We start from the raw sequence: 13504 nt of genomic DNA, 5'->3' as shown, positions 1-13504 counted from the left end.
TATATATATATATATATATATATATATATATATATATATATATGGGCAACAGATAACATATGTCAAGCATACACACACAAAGATGTGAGGAACTGAGAGATAGACAGTGATACAGAGAGAGAAACAGGGGGACACAGACAGAGTGAGTCACACACACTGATACCCTGAATGGCATACAGTGATGTCCTGCTGTGGACAGTGGCATACCTGTTGTAAACAGTTGGATGTGCCAGCATAAAAGATGAGCCCCATTGTGTAACAGTACTGAGGTTGAGCTTATAATATCACATCACCTGCATATGTGTGTGTGTGTGTGTGTGTGTGTGTGTGTGTGTGTGTGTGTGTGTGTGTGTGTGTGTGTGTGTGTGTGTGTGTGTGTGTGTGTGTGTGTGTGTGTCTCCATAGGTCAAAGTATTAGGAGAGTCTTCCCAATCAGTGCACTTCACATTGCCCTACTTCACAAACTCTGCTGCTTTCATTCACCTTAGAAGTACCATTGGGCACCGATCACCTCCATAAGCTCTGTAGTGCATGCGATAACTGTGACACACTATAGTAGATATAACTAGATAGGTAGGGGTTCCAATCTCAATACTGCAACTGTGTGTGGGTGTATGTGTGTGTGTGTGTGTGTGTGTGTGTGTGTGTGTGTGTGTGTGTGTGTGTGTGTGTGCGTGTGGGTCATTCCCACCCACAACACGTCCCAGTGCCCCACTTTATCAGTCCTGAATGTCAGTCCCCTTACTGGCACCTTTGGCCAGTTATCAGCCCAGTAAGCTCCGTAGCTAGTAAAAATCACTAGCTAGACAGGGGTTCAATCTCAGATTGGGCAAATGAGTATGTGTGTGTGTGTGTGTGTGTGTGTGTATGTGTGTGTGTGTGTGTGTGTGTGTGTGTGTGTGTGTGTGTGTGCGTGTGTGTGTGTGTGTGTGTGCGCGTGTGTGTGTGTATGTATGTTTGTAAGAAGAAGTATTTTGATGTCTCCTACCCACTGGCCTACTTTATCAGTCCTGCTGATGTAATTCCCTTTATCAGCACCTTTGGCCAGTTGTCAGCTCTGTAGTGTGTGTGTGATAACTGTGTAACACTATAGTGCAAATAACTAGCTAGGTAGTGGTTCTACTCTTAGATCTGGCAAATGCGTGTGTGGGTGTATAAGTGTGTGTATAACTGTGTATCTTTTTAGGAAGGCATATTTTGATAAGTTACCCTCCCACTGGCCTACTTTATCAGTCATGCGGATGTCACTCACCTTATAGGTTCATAGGTGTATATTAGGCTAATGGCCCTAGAGCCATTACAAGCCTAACCCATAGAAGTGTCCTGCCATTGTGCCACCTGACATTAGTTCCCAATGTCCCCATCAAGTAGAGCCACTGGAGTGATCCTTGAGGTGAACTTTCTATTACCCATCCACTCATCAAGATGTCTCTGGAACAGGGTTATCTAGGTGCTTTTCTTGACATGTATGGGAAGTCTATTCCAGGGCATGTGCAGTCTCTGGGTGAGGAACCTGTCCCTCCATCATGTTGTATTAATTGTGGTAATGAGGTTGAGGTCCCTGCAGTGTGTGGTGCAGAGAGATTGGGATATCTTTAGATGTAGCATTTGTAAAAGTGCTGGGTCAGGCATGGCTTGGCAAGTCAAGCAGAGATTGCCTCTAAGTAGGTGATATGAGACAGTCATTCAGTTTGTCTGTGTAGGACATGTGTTCAATGCCTAGGATCCTCATTGTGAGGTACTTCTGTGGCCTCTCCAGCTGTTGCACGTGTCTAATGAGGTACATGCCAAATAGGCCATTATACTTGATGACTGGTGTAATGAGGGAAGAATACACAGAGGCAATAACCTCCTTCTTTCTCTATTCAAAACCCTTGGTAATGAGATGTGCCACATAGAAGGATATCCTGACCACAGTGGCAATGTGATGGTTAAAGGAAAGGTTGCTGTCAGCCTGTGTCCCCAGATCTCTTATAATACAACAAGTGTTCAGTGGGCTCCCATCAATGTAGTACTTAGTGAGAACTGAGATTTTATCAAAGGGGCTGATGATGCCTTTTGTCATGTTACACTTCAGGCCATGGTTTCCACAACAGTCAGTGGTCTCAGTGAGGCCTTTCAGTAGGATGTCTGCATCACTTGTTGAGTTAATGATCACTCCCAGCTTGCAGTTGTTTGTGAACCTGGTCAGCCAGAGTTCCTTTGTATTGACCTGGACTCCTGAGAAGTAGATGCTGGACAGGAGAGTACACAGGACTGATCCCTGTGGGAATCCACTCATGACTGGCTAGCAGTCTGACTTGGAGCTTGATACTTTCACACTGTGTGGTCTATCTGTGAGCCAGTTTGCAACTCCCTAGTGATATAGGGGTTGATGCCTAGTTTGGTGAGTTCATCCATAATTCCTGACTGAAGAATGGTATCAAGAGCCTTGGTCAGATTGATCTAGGCTGTATGCAGTGCCTTATTGTCATACACAGCCCTGGTGACTGACTCAAAGATGTCAAACAGGTTGAGCAGGCATGATTTCCCTTTCACAAAGCCAAACTGTGTGGGGTCCAGAGTTAGGAGATTTCCTATATGTTTGTCGATCAGGTCCCTGATGATGAGCTCCATCAGGCGACTGGACTGATAATTCCCAGGGTATGTAGTTGCCACAGATTTATGGAGAAGGATGACTGTAGTAGTGTGCCATTTGGGGGGGACAAAGCCTGAGGTGAGGCTGTGACTAAACAGGACACACAGATGTGGTGCCAGGTATCTTTGTAGTTCATGTAGAACACAGCTAGGGATAATTTGGGGTCCCATGGAAGCTGTATTATTGCTCGTGGACAATGCAGATGTAACCTGGGTGGCAGTAATCCTGGGTAGCTGGCATTCTGATTGTTCCCCTAGGGCGAGAGAGAGATAAAGCTGTCACTGAATTTGTTGGCAACAATGTTGGCAATATCTGTTGGTTCAGTACAGTATAGGAGGTAGCATTGTGCAGTAACTCAGAGCACTGCTGGGTATTGGCATGGGGGTTCTTGATATCACTATCAAAGGATTTTTGATTGTTGTCAGTGTCTGCTGCAATTCTGCTGTCATAGGCAGCTTTAGATGATTTCATGAGGGATCTCAAGTTGTTGTTGAGGGTAATAAGGGAGTCTTACCACTCTTGGGACTCCCCTTTTTCTGCAACAGTTTCTTCCTTCTGTTGTACAGATTATTAATGGCAGGGGACTACCAGATTGGCCTCCAATGTTTGGAGGAGAATGTCATGGCTCTGTTGGGTATGGCTAGTTCCATACATTGATGTACATGTTTATACAGTGCATTTGTGTATGATTCAGCAGTCATGCAGGTATTTTCCATTGGCATGAGTGCTGTGAAGTTAGCAACCTCTGTTCTTATGAGTCCAAAGTCATCTTCGGAGAGGTTTTTAAAGGTGGCTACCTTTGCAGGGGGTGTGAGTAAGATGTGGATTTCCATGGTGATTACCCTATGTTGGATCTGACCAGGTAGCGATTGAATACTGTTGTCAAGCAACAATCCCCTATGTTAGTAATCAACACAGGTCAAGGATGTTTGCTTGCTCTACTGGGTGTCAGAATGAACTGGTCCAGGGCATTGGAACTGATGAATTCCAGGAAGCGTTGGGTCAATTTATTGGTGCTTGAGTATCTTACCCAGTTGATGGAGGGGTAGTTGAACTCTCCTAGTATGGGAGTGTTAGGCTGGATAGATTCCAGGGTGTTGAGGAATGTGGATTGAGAGTCAAGGGACATGGATGTGGACCTATAGCAGGCCATGACCTGGATTGCACTATTACCCAATGTCAGTTGTACCTGAAGTATCTCTGGTGCATTATGCTGGGATACTACTCTGGATGTGTGCATATCTGTTATTAATATGGAGACACCACCACCTTTGGAGCTGTGGTCCATGTTTTGGGGCTGGCAGGTGTGGAATGAGTTTTAGGCTGGTTATGCAGGGGTGCTGTCTGCTGTTGTAAACCAGGTCTCCGTTACAGCACAAACGTCACTGTTTTCCATTGTGAGGAGCGATTTGAGTGGCTGCATCTTGAGATGTAGATGTCTAGTGCTGAGCAGCATGACCCTCAGATTGCATATATGTATAACTGTTACGGTGGTAATTTGATTTGGAACATTGCCTAAAAAGGCACTATAGGGGTGGCACGACACTTAGCCAGTACCTGGAAACAAAGGGGTGACAGATGGAGGCCATCTCTGGCAAGCCATCGCAGTCTGTCAGTCATGTCATCCCAAGCAGACAGATACTGGATCTCATGAGAGTGACACCAGACACTTAAGCCAATTGTTGAAGTCAATCATTTGTTGTTTGTACTGCAGCATCATTCTGGGTGACAGTAGTATACTGATCAAGACTACTGTCATACCTGCCTGGCCCACATAATCTGAGAACTCCACCATGTCTCTTTTCATATACTCAATGGAGGTGCATCTCAGGTCATTCACACACACATGGACAGCAACAGAGTGATACTTGTAGTAGTTGTGGAGTGACCTGACTGGGTGTGTTATGTGTTGGATTCTGGCACCTGATAGACAGCTGACTGTAATCTCCTCCATGTTCAACCTAGTGAGTGGAACATCTGTGTGCCTCACTATTGATTCACCTATGATTACTGTATCAGTCAAGGTGGTTAGCCTTTGGGGCTTAGGTTGAGGAGCACACTGTGTAGGTGAGATATGTGTCCTGTGGTTTGTGCTGTGTTGTGGTTGAGTGGGTGTATGTCTTGGTGGTCTCTGCTGTTTGGGTAAATGTCTGAGTGCCTCTGTGAAGGTGGGTGTATGGTTATTGTTTGTATGTCAGAGCTGTGATAGTGGGTGTTCGGGGGGTGGTATGTGTTCCAAGTGCTGTGTCGCAGGTGTTGACCCCTCTCCTCTTGACCAGCTAGTCCAGTCTTCATTGGAGAGTGCATATCTTCCAATTCGGTGATTTAGAGGTATCTCTCACACAAGTCTGAGTGTTGGGAGTTTAGAGGAGATGGTTGTCTGTGTACATGAGGCAGTTGCAACAGTGCCTCAGAATGCCCAAGTGCACCAGGATAATGGGCAAAAGCACAGAGAACTGCACTTTAATCATGCCAGGAGGGGTAGTCATAACTATTAAGTACTGGAGCTAATTCTGTGAGGGACAACTACTGATGATGGCTCTCAGGTTTGCTAGAATAATTGATAAAAATCCTGTTGAAGTGCAAAGCTATTAGGCTATTTAAAGTGCAGGAGAGAAAGAACTAGCAAGATCTAAGTGAAAACTGAAGACAGACTTTCTGGTACCTGTAAAAGTTTACCTCAGCTGTGCAGTTATTAGCACCTTTGGCCAATTGTCAGCTCAGTAGCCTCTGTAACACATGTGATAACTGTGTAACACCATAGTACAAATAACTAGATAGGCAGGGGTTCTAATCTCAATACTGGCAAGTGTGTGTGTGTGTGTGTGTGTGTGTGTGTGTGTGTGTGTGTGTGTGTGTGTGTGTCTTTGGGTGAAGATCATATCCTGTTTGGCTGATACAGTTTTGATTTGTGTACTATCCATGCCAGTTTACCACCTCCCAATGACATTACTTTATATAGTGTGGTAACGATATCTGCCTCAGATGCAGCATGTTAAACCATTGTGTACAGCATACCAGTCATCTGTACAAATGTCTATGGAATATCCAGATGTTTGCAACATATATGTGGTCCATGTCCCTTAACAATGCCCAGGTATGTGATATCGTTGACAAATCAGCCACAGTGAGTGTAGTGACACACATGCCAGCATCAGGCATCATATTGGACTGAAACATCATGCTGATACAACGTCTGCTACACTATCACTTGTCCAGGCTTGTAGGAGCAATACACGACTCCACATTACTGGTAAGTTATCTCACCATCCTTGAATGCATAAAGAACATTACTTGTTGTAAGAGGTAGTGTGTTGTGTCCCATGTATATAATCTATGTGGGGCATGTCACGTGTATGTAGTAGTACAGTAAATCAAGGTTGGAATGTAGGTTTACTAATCTGTCTATTGCCAACTGTATTTATGTTACGGTGTGCACATGCCTTATGTCAGTCCTTACTGTGTGCATGCATAGTATATACCATTCTGTCTCCCTGTTCCACCCGGTGAACTCAGGAATGCATATCACAAACCTGGCATACACAGTATCATGCATGTCTTCATCAACTGCATCAGGGTTGAGTGCATGGGAAAGAAATGGCAGGGCCAACAGGTGTTGACATGTGAATCTGTTACAGATAATGTAATGACTACACTTGTGAGGGATCTGCTGACAGTACTGCAGTAACATGTTCTGTATGTATGAGCCTGTGGTACTACACAACACTGAGCTGACATGTCTGAAGGCTACCTGTCTGTGACAAGGGGTATGTATGCAAGTTCACACTGTCTGACAACAGTGTCCCTCACACACTCTTGCATACATACACACCTGGTACATGTACATATAAAGCTGTACCTTGCTTATGACACAGTCAGTGTATTCCCACTCTACCATACTCCCACTTGGGAATGTCTGCAGGGCCACAGCCTGCAGACACACAGACACCAGGAACACAAACAAAAACAGCATATCAGACTACATTCAGTCAGTGGTAATAACAGCAATAATGCAACCTGGTTAATAAGGTACATACACCTGTATATGTAGCCATAACAAATGCAAGCCGACAGCACCTTACATAGTATTACATAGCTACACTGTACTATAGTCACCCCGTGCGTCAGACCCATAGTAGCGTGTTCCTGTATCAATGGTATGGATGACAGGGAGGTGGCACAGGTATCATCATATGCACAGGGTGTGGTGTGGGTTTGCCAGAGGCCTAGGCTGGGCCATACAGTTGACATCATGTGTGTGTGTTTGGAGGGTATCCAATAGATGGGTTGTGCAGAGGTGCTGTGTGTGTCTGGAGGTGACCTGCCTGTGATACAGATGAGTGTGTGTGTGTGTGAATGTATGTACACAGTCATGGCATATGGCTGCCCTACATAGGGGTATATTGGACAGCTGTGGACTGTACATAGCAGCGTGTCCAGTTCACTGTCTCTGGCCATGGACACAGGAAATGGACCTGCCAGGGGTATTACTGGCACCACCAGGCCCAAGGCCAGATGCAGTACTGCTTCCTGATGGTGGCTGATGTTTGCTGGATCGGTGCCCCTGACAGGACCAGATTGGACCACATGGGCATGGCCTGCTCTGGTGTGTTGTGGACATCAAGCCCCCTTCATTAGTGCTGGTGTCACTGCCACTATGGGAGTGTGAAAGTGCATGGCCCCATAGACTCTCAGCTGTTGTTGGTGCTGACCTTCGTCCACATGGCCAATGCCCATCTCCCACCACACTCTGTAGCACAGACATGCCATAGCTGAGGATTGCCAAGGTCTCACCCCACTGTCTATTCATGACCTCAGTATTTTGATGTGTGACCTCAACAATGTCATGTATGTCACCATGTAAATCAGGAAGAGTTGTATCCACCACACTGAGTATTTGTCTGGTGTGGCATTCATTATGTGCTTCTGCATCCTTGACAGCCCAAAACATGCATCTGGTGACTCCTGCTGTGGCACTTGCGACAATGGATTGACAAGCAGTGGTCTTCTTGAGAGCACCCCTGTCCATCTGCCTGTGTGAGACCTCACCTGCATTCTGGCTATGGCCAGTTTCTACACTCATACCTGCCATAGTCAACCACATTAGCCTGTTCAATGTCACCACCTGCCAATTGTCCATCATCTGTAGCCACTGGTAACAGGGTATATGTGCGTATTGTCACTGTGTGTGAGGATGACATGGACAAGAGTGGGATGCCAACCAATGACACAGATTCAGCCCCTGACAACCCCACCTGTACCTCACTATTCCTATCATCATTGTCAAAGTCAGCAGCAATAATATCAGTTTCTAAGCGGGAGAGACTCCAAACCCCATTGCCACTTGTAAGGGGAAGACAACATATGCACACTAATACCTATATTTTGAGGTTGGCTGTTACACCACCAACCTTCTAAGCTTACAGTGGATATGATAAGTGTACACAACCCTGTTAACATGCCATGTTCTTGTACTATATGAGATGCCACCGCAATAATGCATTCAAATATGTTACCCACCTTTTGTTTGACATATGAGCTGTGCAATCCAATCGATAAATAAATAAATGTGTTATGTGTAAAATATAATGACTGCAATATGTACAATATGGTGGTTGCATAAGTGTGGATACCCTTAAAAATTATACTTTGTTGAAGAACCTTGTTAGTGACTTACAGCAGTCACTCTTCTTGTGAAGGTGTCTATCAGCATGGCACATCTTGACTTACCAGTATTTGGCCACTCTTCCATGCAAAGGTTACCCAACTTTGTCAGATTGTAAGGGCAGCCTAGTCAGGTCACACTGGGGTTTGTCTATCTGGTAGGTCTAGGCTCTGCCTGGGCCAATCCATAACCAAGAGTGTGTTCAGGTGGAGCCATTCTTAGGTAGCTTTGGATGTATGCTTTGGGTCTTTGTCATGTTGAAAGCTGACACCCCTTCCCATCCTCAATGTTCTTGCAGATGCCTGATGGATTTGGGCCAGATGTGGGTGTTATTTGGAACTGTTCAGAATTCTCACCACCATGAATACAGGCCCAGTTCTGGCTTTGGAGTAGCATCCCCACAACAGGCCATTGCCACCAGCGTAATTCATCATGGGGATGTTGGTGTTCAGGTTAAGAGGGGTGTTGCTTGTGCACCACACATACCCTTTGGTACTGTGGCTGTGAGGTAGATCCATTGTCTCAGTACACCATAACACATTTTCATCCATGTCTTTGGGAGACTTGATGTGCTGTATTGCAAATTGTATCCACCCCTGGATGTGTTTTGATGTGGGGAAATGCTTCCATCTTCTGACCATACCCCATAGGTCAGACGTATGCAGAATATGAGAGAGTGTTCTCACATATAGTACAGAACACCATTACTTCCAAAGGTTTCCTGCAACTCCCTCAGTGCTGCTGTATGTCTCCTGGCAGCCTCCCTGATCAGGTTTTGACATGTCTTGTCATCATTTTTGGAGGGACATCAGGTTCTTTTCAACAGCACTGTTGTCCCATATTCAATCCAGCTTTTGACAACTGTCTCCACTGTGTCCCATGGTGTATGCAATGCTGTGGTAATGTTGTTGTACCCTACTCTTGACTGATATCTTTCAAATATGAGATCTCTTTGCTGCTTTGTAAGATGTCTGCAAGCCATGGCTGTTGCTGTTGCAGGCAAGTGAGCAAATGTCATGAATATCCTACTTGGACAGCAGACTGTTATTTGGTGTTACTCAGAGTGCCTTTACTTGATGGCAGGTGTGTACCCAAGCAGACTTAATGCTGTCAGTAAATCACAAGCTGCTTCAATAAAATATTATTTGAAGGGTGTGCACACATATGCATCCAGCTTACTGTAAGGTTTGTATACTCCATATTTGGTGCCCAACAGATTGATTGGTTTTACAAGTGAATTTTTATGTCATAGGTCAAATTACAGGTTGGAAAAAGTGTGGACTGACATATTGTTGTCTCAGTTTGTATATATATATATATATATATATATATATATATATATATATATATATATATATATATATATATATATATATATATATATATATATATATATATATATATATATATCTATCACAAACACCTGGCATCTTAACAGGGGTGTGTACACAGTTTATAAACACTGTATGAGAATAATGTTTCACACATGTCCCTGCCTTAAGCTGTTTGCCCCCCATTTTGTTGGTCTCCTTCCAGAAGTTGTGCAGTGACATGTTGTGAGGTATGCTACAGGGATGTTACATTCTCTTCAGATAGGCCCCTGTGGTGACCACTGGGATGCAAGTGAACATGCACAAAAAGCAATATGGTTATGAGTGACAGTTTTGTGCATAGTACATTCTATGGCCTTCACATGCCTGGGGTATTGGCAAACCACAACAGAACAATTGAGACTTACCTCCCTGGACTACTTGAAAAGAGACATGGATGAGCTGTCAGATCATGTGGCCCAGGCAGGTATGACCCTAGCCCTGAGTAGCACCCTGCCTTTGCCCAGAATGATACCACAATATAAGGACAAAATGATTGACTTCAACAATTGGCTAAGCTTCTGGTCTCATTTAAAGGGGATCCAGTATCTGCCTGGGATGACATGATCGACATACCACGATGCTTTGCCAGAGATGGTCTGCACCTATCGGCCCTGGGATTCAGGTTACTGGCAAAGGCTCTTGCCACTCCTATACTGCTTTTTTTAGGCAAAGTTCAAAGGACAAAACCACCAACATAACAGGTACAAGCATGCAAAATCTGCAGGTAATGCTACTCAATGCTAGAAGTCTAAACCTCAAAATGCACTCTCTCGAGGCACTCCTAAAAATGGAGAACATCGATATCTGTGCAGTAACTGAGACCTGGTTCAAGGCTCCAGAGAGCACCCCTGCAATACCAGGCTACAACTCTTACCACACTTTTCGGTCACCAAACCAGGATCGAAACACTAAAGGTGGAGGATTATCCATATTCACCAAGAATATTTACACCACCAGGTTAGTTGCCCAACACAATACATCTGAAATTCTCCAGGTGCAACTAACACTAGGTAAGACTGCAATTCAAATTGTAGCTTGCTACAGATCCCCCACCATGCCCCAAGATTCTCACTACACCTTTCTAAACATACTGGAAAATATTAATATACAACCAAATACCTTAATACTGGGTGATTTCAACTACCCTGCCATTAACTGGGAAAAGTACTCATGTACCAACACCTTTACCCAACGGTTCTTGGAATTCATAAATTTCAATGCCCTGGATCAACTAATTCATAGTCCCACCAGGGGCTCCAATATCCTAGACCTGGTCATTACCAACAGGGGAAATCGATGCTCCACACCTATGGTCACCCTCTCATTGGTCAGGACAAACCATAAGCTAATTACCCCTAACATCCACATCCCACCCCACCCCCCAATAAGAAAACCTCCATAACAAACTTCTCCAAAGCCAACTTCATGCTACTCAAGTCAGAAGTTACAAACTTCATGACACCCATGCAGACGAGAACTGAAAGTTCGACTGCTGAGTCCTACACTAAGGCAGTGTACAAGCACATCCACTCATGCATGAATTGTGCCATCCCAAGTAGAACCAAGAAGCACTCCTCCAAAAAAAGGAAGCCAATCTGGTTGTCCCCTGCCATAAACAAACTTTACAACAAAAGGAAGAAACTGTTGCAGAAAAGAGGAAAATCCCATGATGCAAAAAACTCCCTTACCAGCCTCAGTAAGAAGCTGAGATCCCTCGTAAAATACTCCAAAGCTAGTTAGAAAAATAAAATTGCCAAAGATTCCAAAAACAACCACAAGGCATTCTATAACTATGCCAAGAATCTAAATGGCAATGCTCAGATCTGCTCTGAGCTACAACAGAATGGCATTAAATATACTGATGCCAAGGATATTGCCAATATCCTGGCAGATCGATTCAGTGACAACTTCACCCCCTATCACCCCCTAAATGGCCCAACTCAATACTGCAAGATGGCCAAATTCTGGTAATAATGGCCAGACAGGAAAAAAAACGCACTGTCCAAAGCTAAGAATACAGCATCCATGGGACCAGATGACATCCTGGGCTGTGTACTACATGAATTACAAAATGAACTGGCACCTCACCTAAGTGTCATGTTTAATCATACCCTCACCTCAGGCTTCATGCCCAATGAGTGGCGCACAGCTACAGTTATCCCACTCCACAAGGGGGATCCACCTTGGATCCCGGGAACTACCGTCTCATCAGTCTGACAAGCCTGATCTGCAAGGCTATGGAACGTATTATCATGGAACTTAAAAACTAAGACATTGGCAACCTTAAAACACTGGACCCCACCAAGTTTGGGTTCGTGAAGGGCCAATCTTGTCTTCTGAACCTGATTGACTTCTTCAAATCAGTCGCCAGAGCCATGAACGAGGGTAAAGCAGTCCACATAGCCTATCTGGACCTCGCCAAGGCCTTTGACACCATCCCTCACTCTGGAATCATAGATAAACTTACTAAGCTGGGCATTAGTCCCTACATCACTCAATGGGTTGCCAACTGGCTTACTGACAGAACCCACACTGTAAAAGTAGCTGACTACAAATCCAGCTCCAGACAAGTGACAAGTGGAGTACCTCAGGGTTCAGTCCTGGGACCTCTCTTGTTTGGCATCTACTTCTCTGAACTCTGGCTAACAAAGTTCGCAGATGACTGCAAACTGGGAGCCATTATTGAATCCCCAAATGATGTTGATACTCTACAAAAGGGCCTTACAGAAACAGATGCTTGTTGCCAGAGCCATGGGCTCAAGCTCAATGCCAAGAAATGTATAGTTATCCCCTTTGGGAAAAAACATGTACCTGTGAATTACCACATAGGTGGTCGTACACTAACCACCGAAAGTTTGATAAGAGACTTAGGGACACAGGTGGACAGTGGTCTCACCTTCAGTAACCACATCGCCACCACAGTCAGGAAATCCTTCTATGTGGCACACCTCATCACTAAGGGATTTTCATCCAGAAAAAAGGAGGTCATTGTCCCACTGTACTCATCCCTCATTAGACCCATTATAGAATACAACACCCTATTTCGTATGTACCTCTCATGACATCCGCAACAACTGAAAAGGCCACAAAAATACCTCACTAAAAGAATCACAGGCCTAAAGCAGATGCCCTATGCTGACCTCCTTAAAAAACTCCAGCTATACTCTGTCACATATCGTCTACTCCAAGGCGATCTCTGCTTAACATGCAAGGCCATGTCAAACCCAAAGCTGTTGGACATGCTACATTTAAAGAAATCCCATTCCCTCAGAGCCACATGCTCCAGGAATCTAAACCTTGTCATCACAATAAACAAAACATGATGGAGGGACAGGTTCCTGACCCACAGACTCCCCAGACTCTGGAATAGACTGCCCACACATGTCAAACAGAGCACCTCTTTGGCTCTCTTCAAAAGGAACCTTGATGACTGGATAGGAGAAAAGAAATTCACCCCAGGGATCACATCAGTCGCCCTGCTAGACAGGGGTTCAGGGAAGTAAATAGTGTGGGAAGAAATAGCCAGGGAATTGTTATGGCTAGGCTTGTATGGGCCCTAGGCCCGATAGCCTAGTAACAACCTATGAACCTATGAACATATGAACCATACACACCAGCTTTAGGCTTCCATCCCACATGCAGACCAGATGGACCTAGGTAGTTGTGGGAGGGAAGTATTGTCAGCAGACTCACATGTGGGATTGGTATAGGATGGATGCAGCATCTTTGCATATTCACAGTACAACCCCCCAATACTACACAATTTGCTGTCCTTCACCATAGAGATGCACTTCAGTGCATTAGAAAACCCCATCCAGGACTGCAATC

The sequence above is a fragment of the Protopterus annectens genome, chromosome 2.part1 (assembly GCF_019279795.1).
Source record: "Protopterus annectens isolate FY-2018-M chromosome 2.part1, PAN1.0, whole genome shotgun sequence".
Taxonomy (NCBI): Eukaryota; Metazoa; Chordata; order Ceratodontiformes; family Protopteridae; genus Protopterus; species Protopterus annectens.
The sequence above is the reverse complement of the archived record's forward strand: the minus strand, read 5'-3'. Positions refer to the sequence as shown.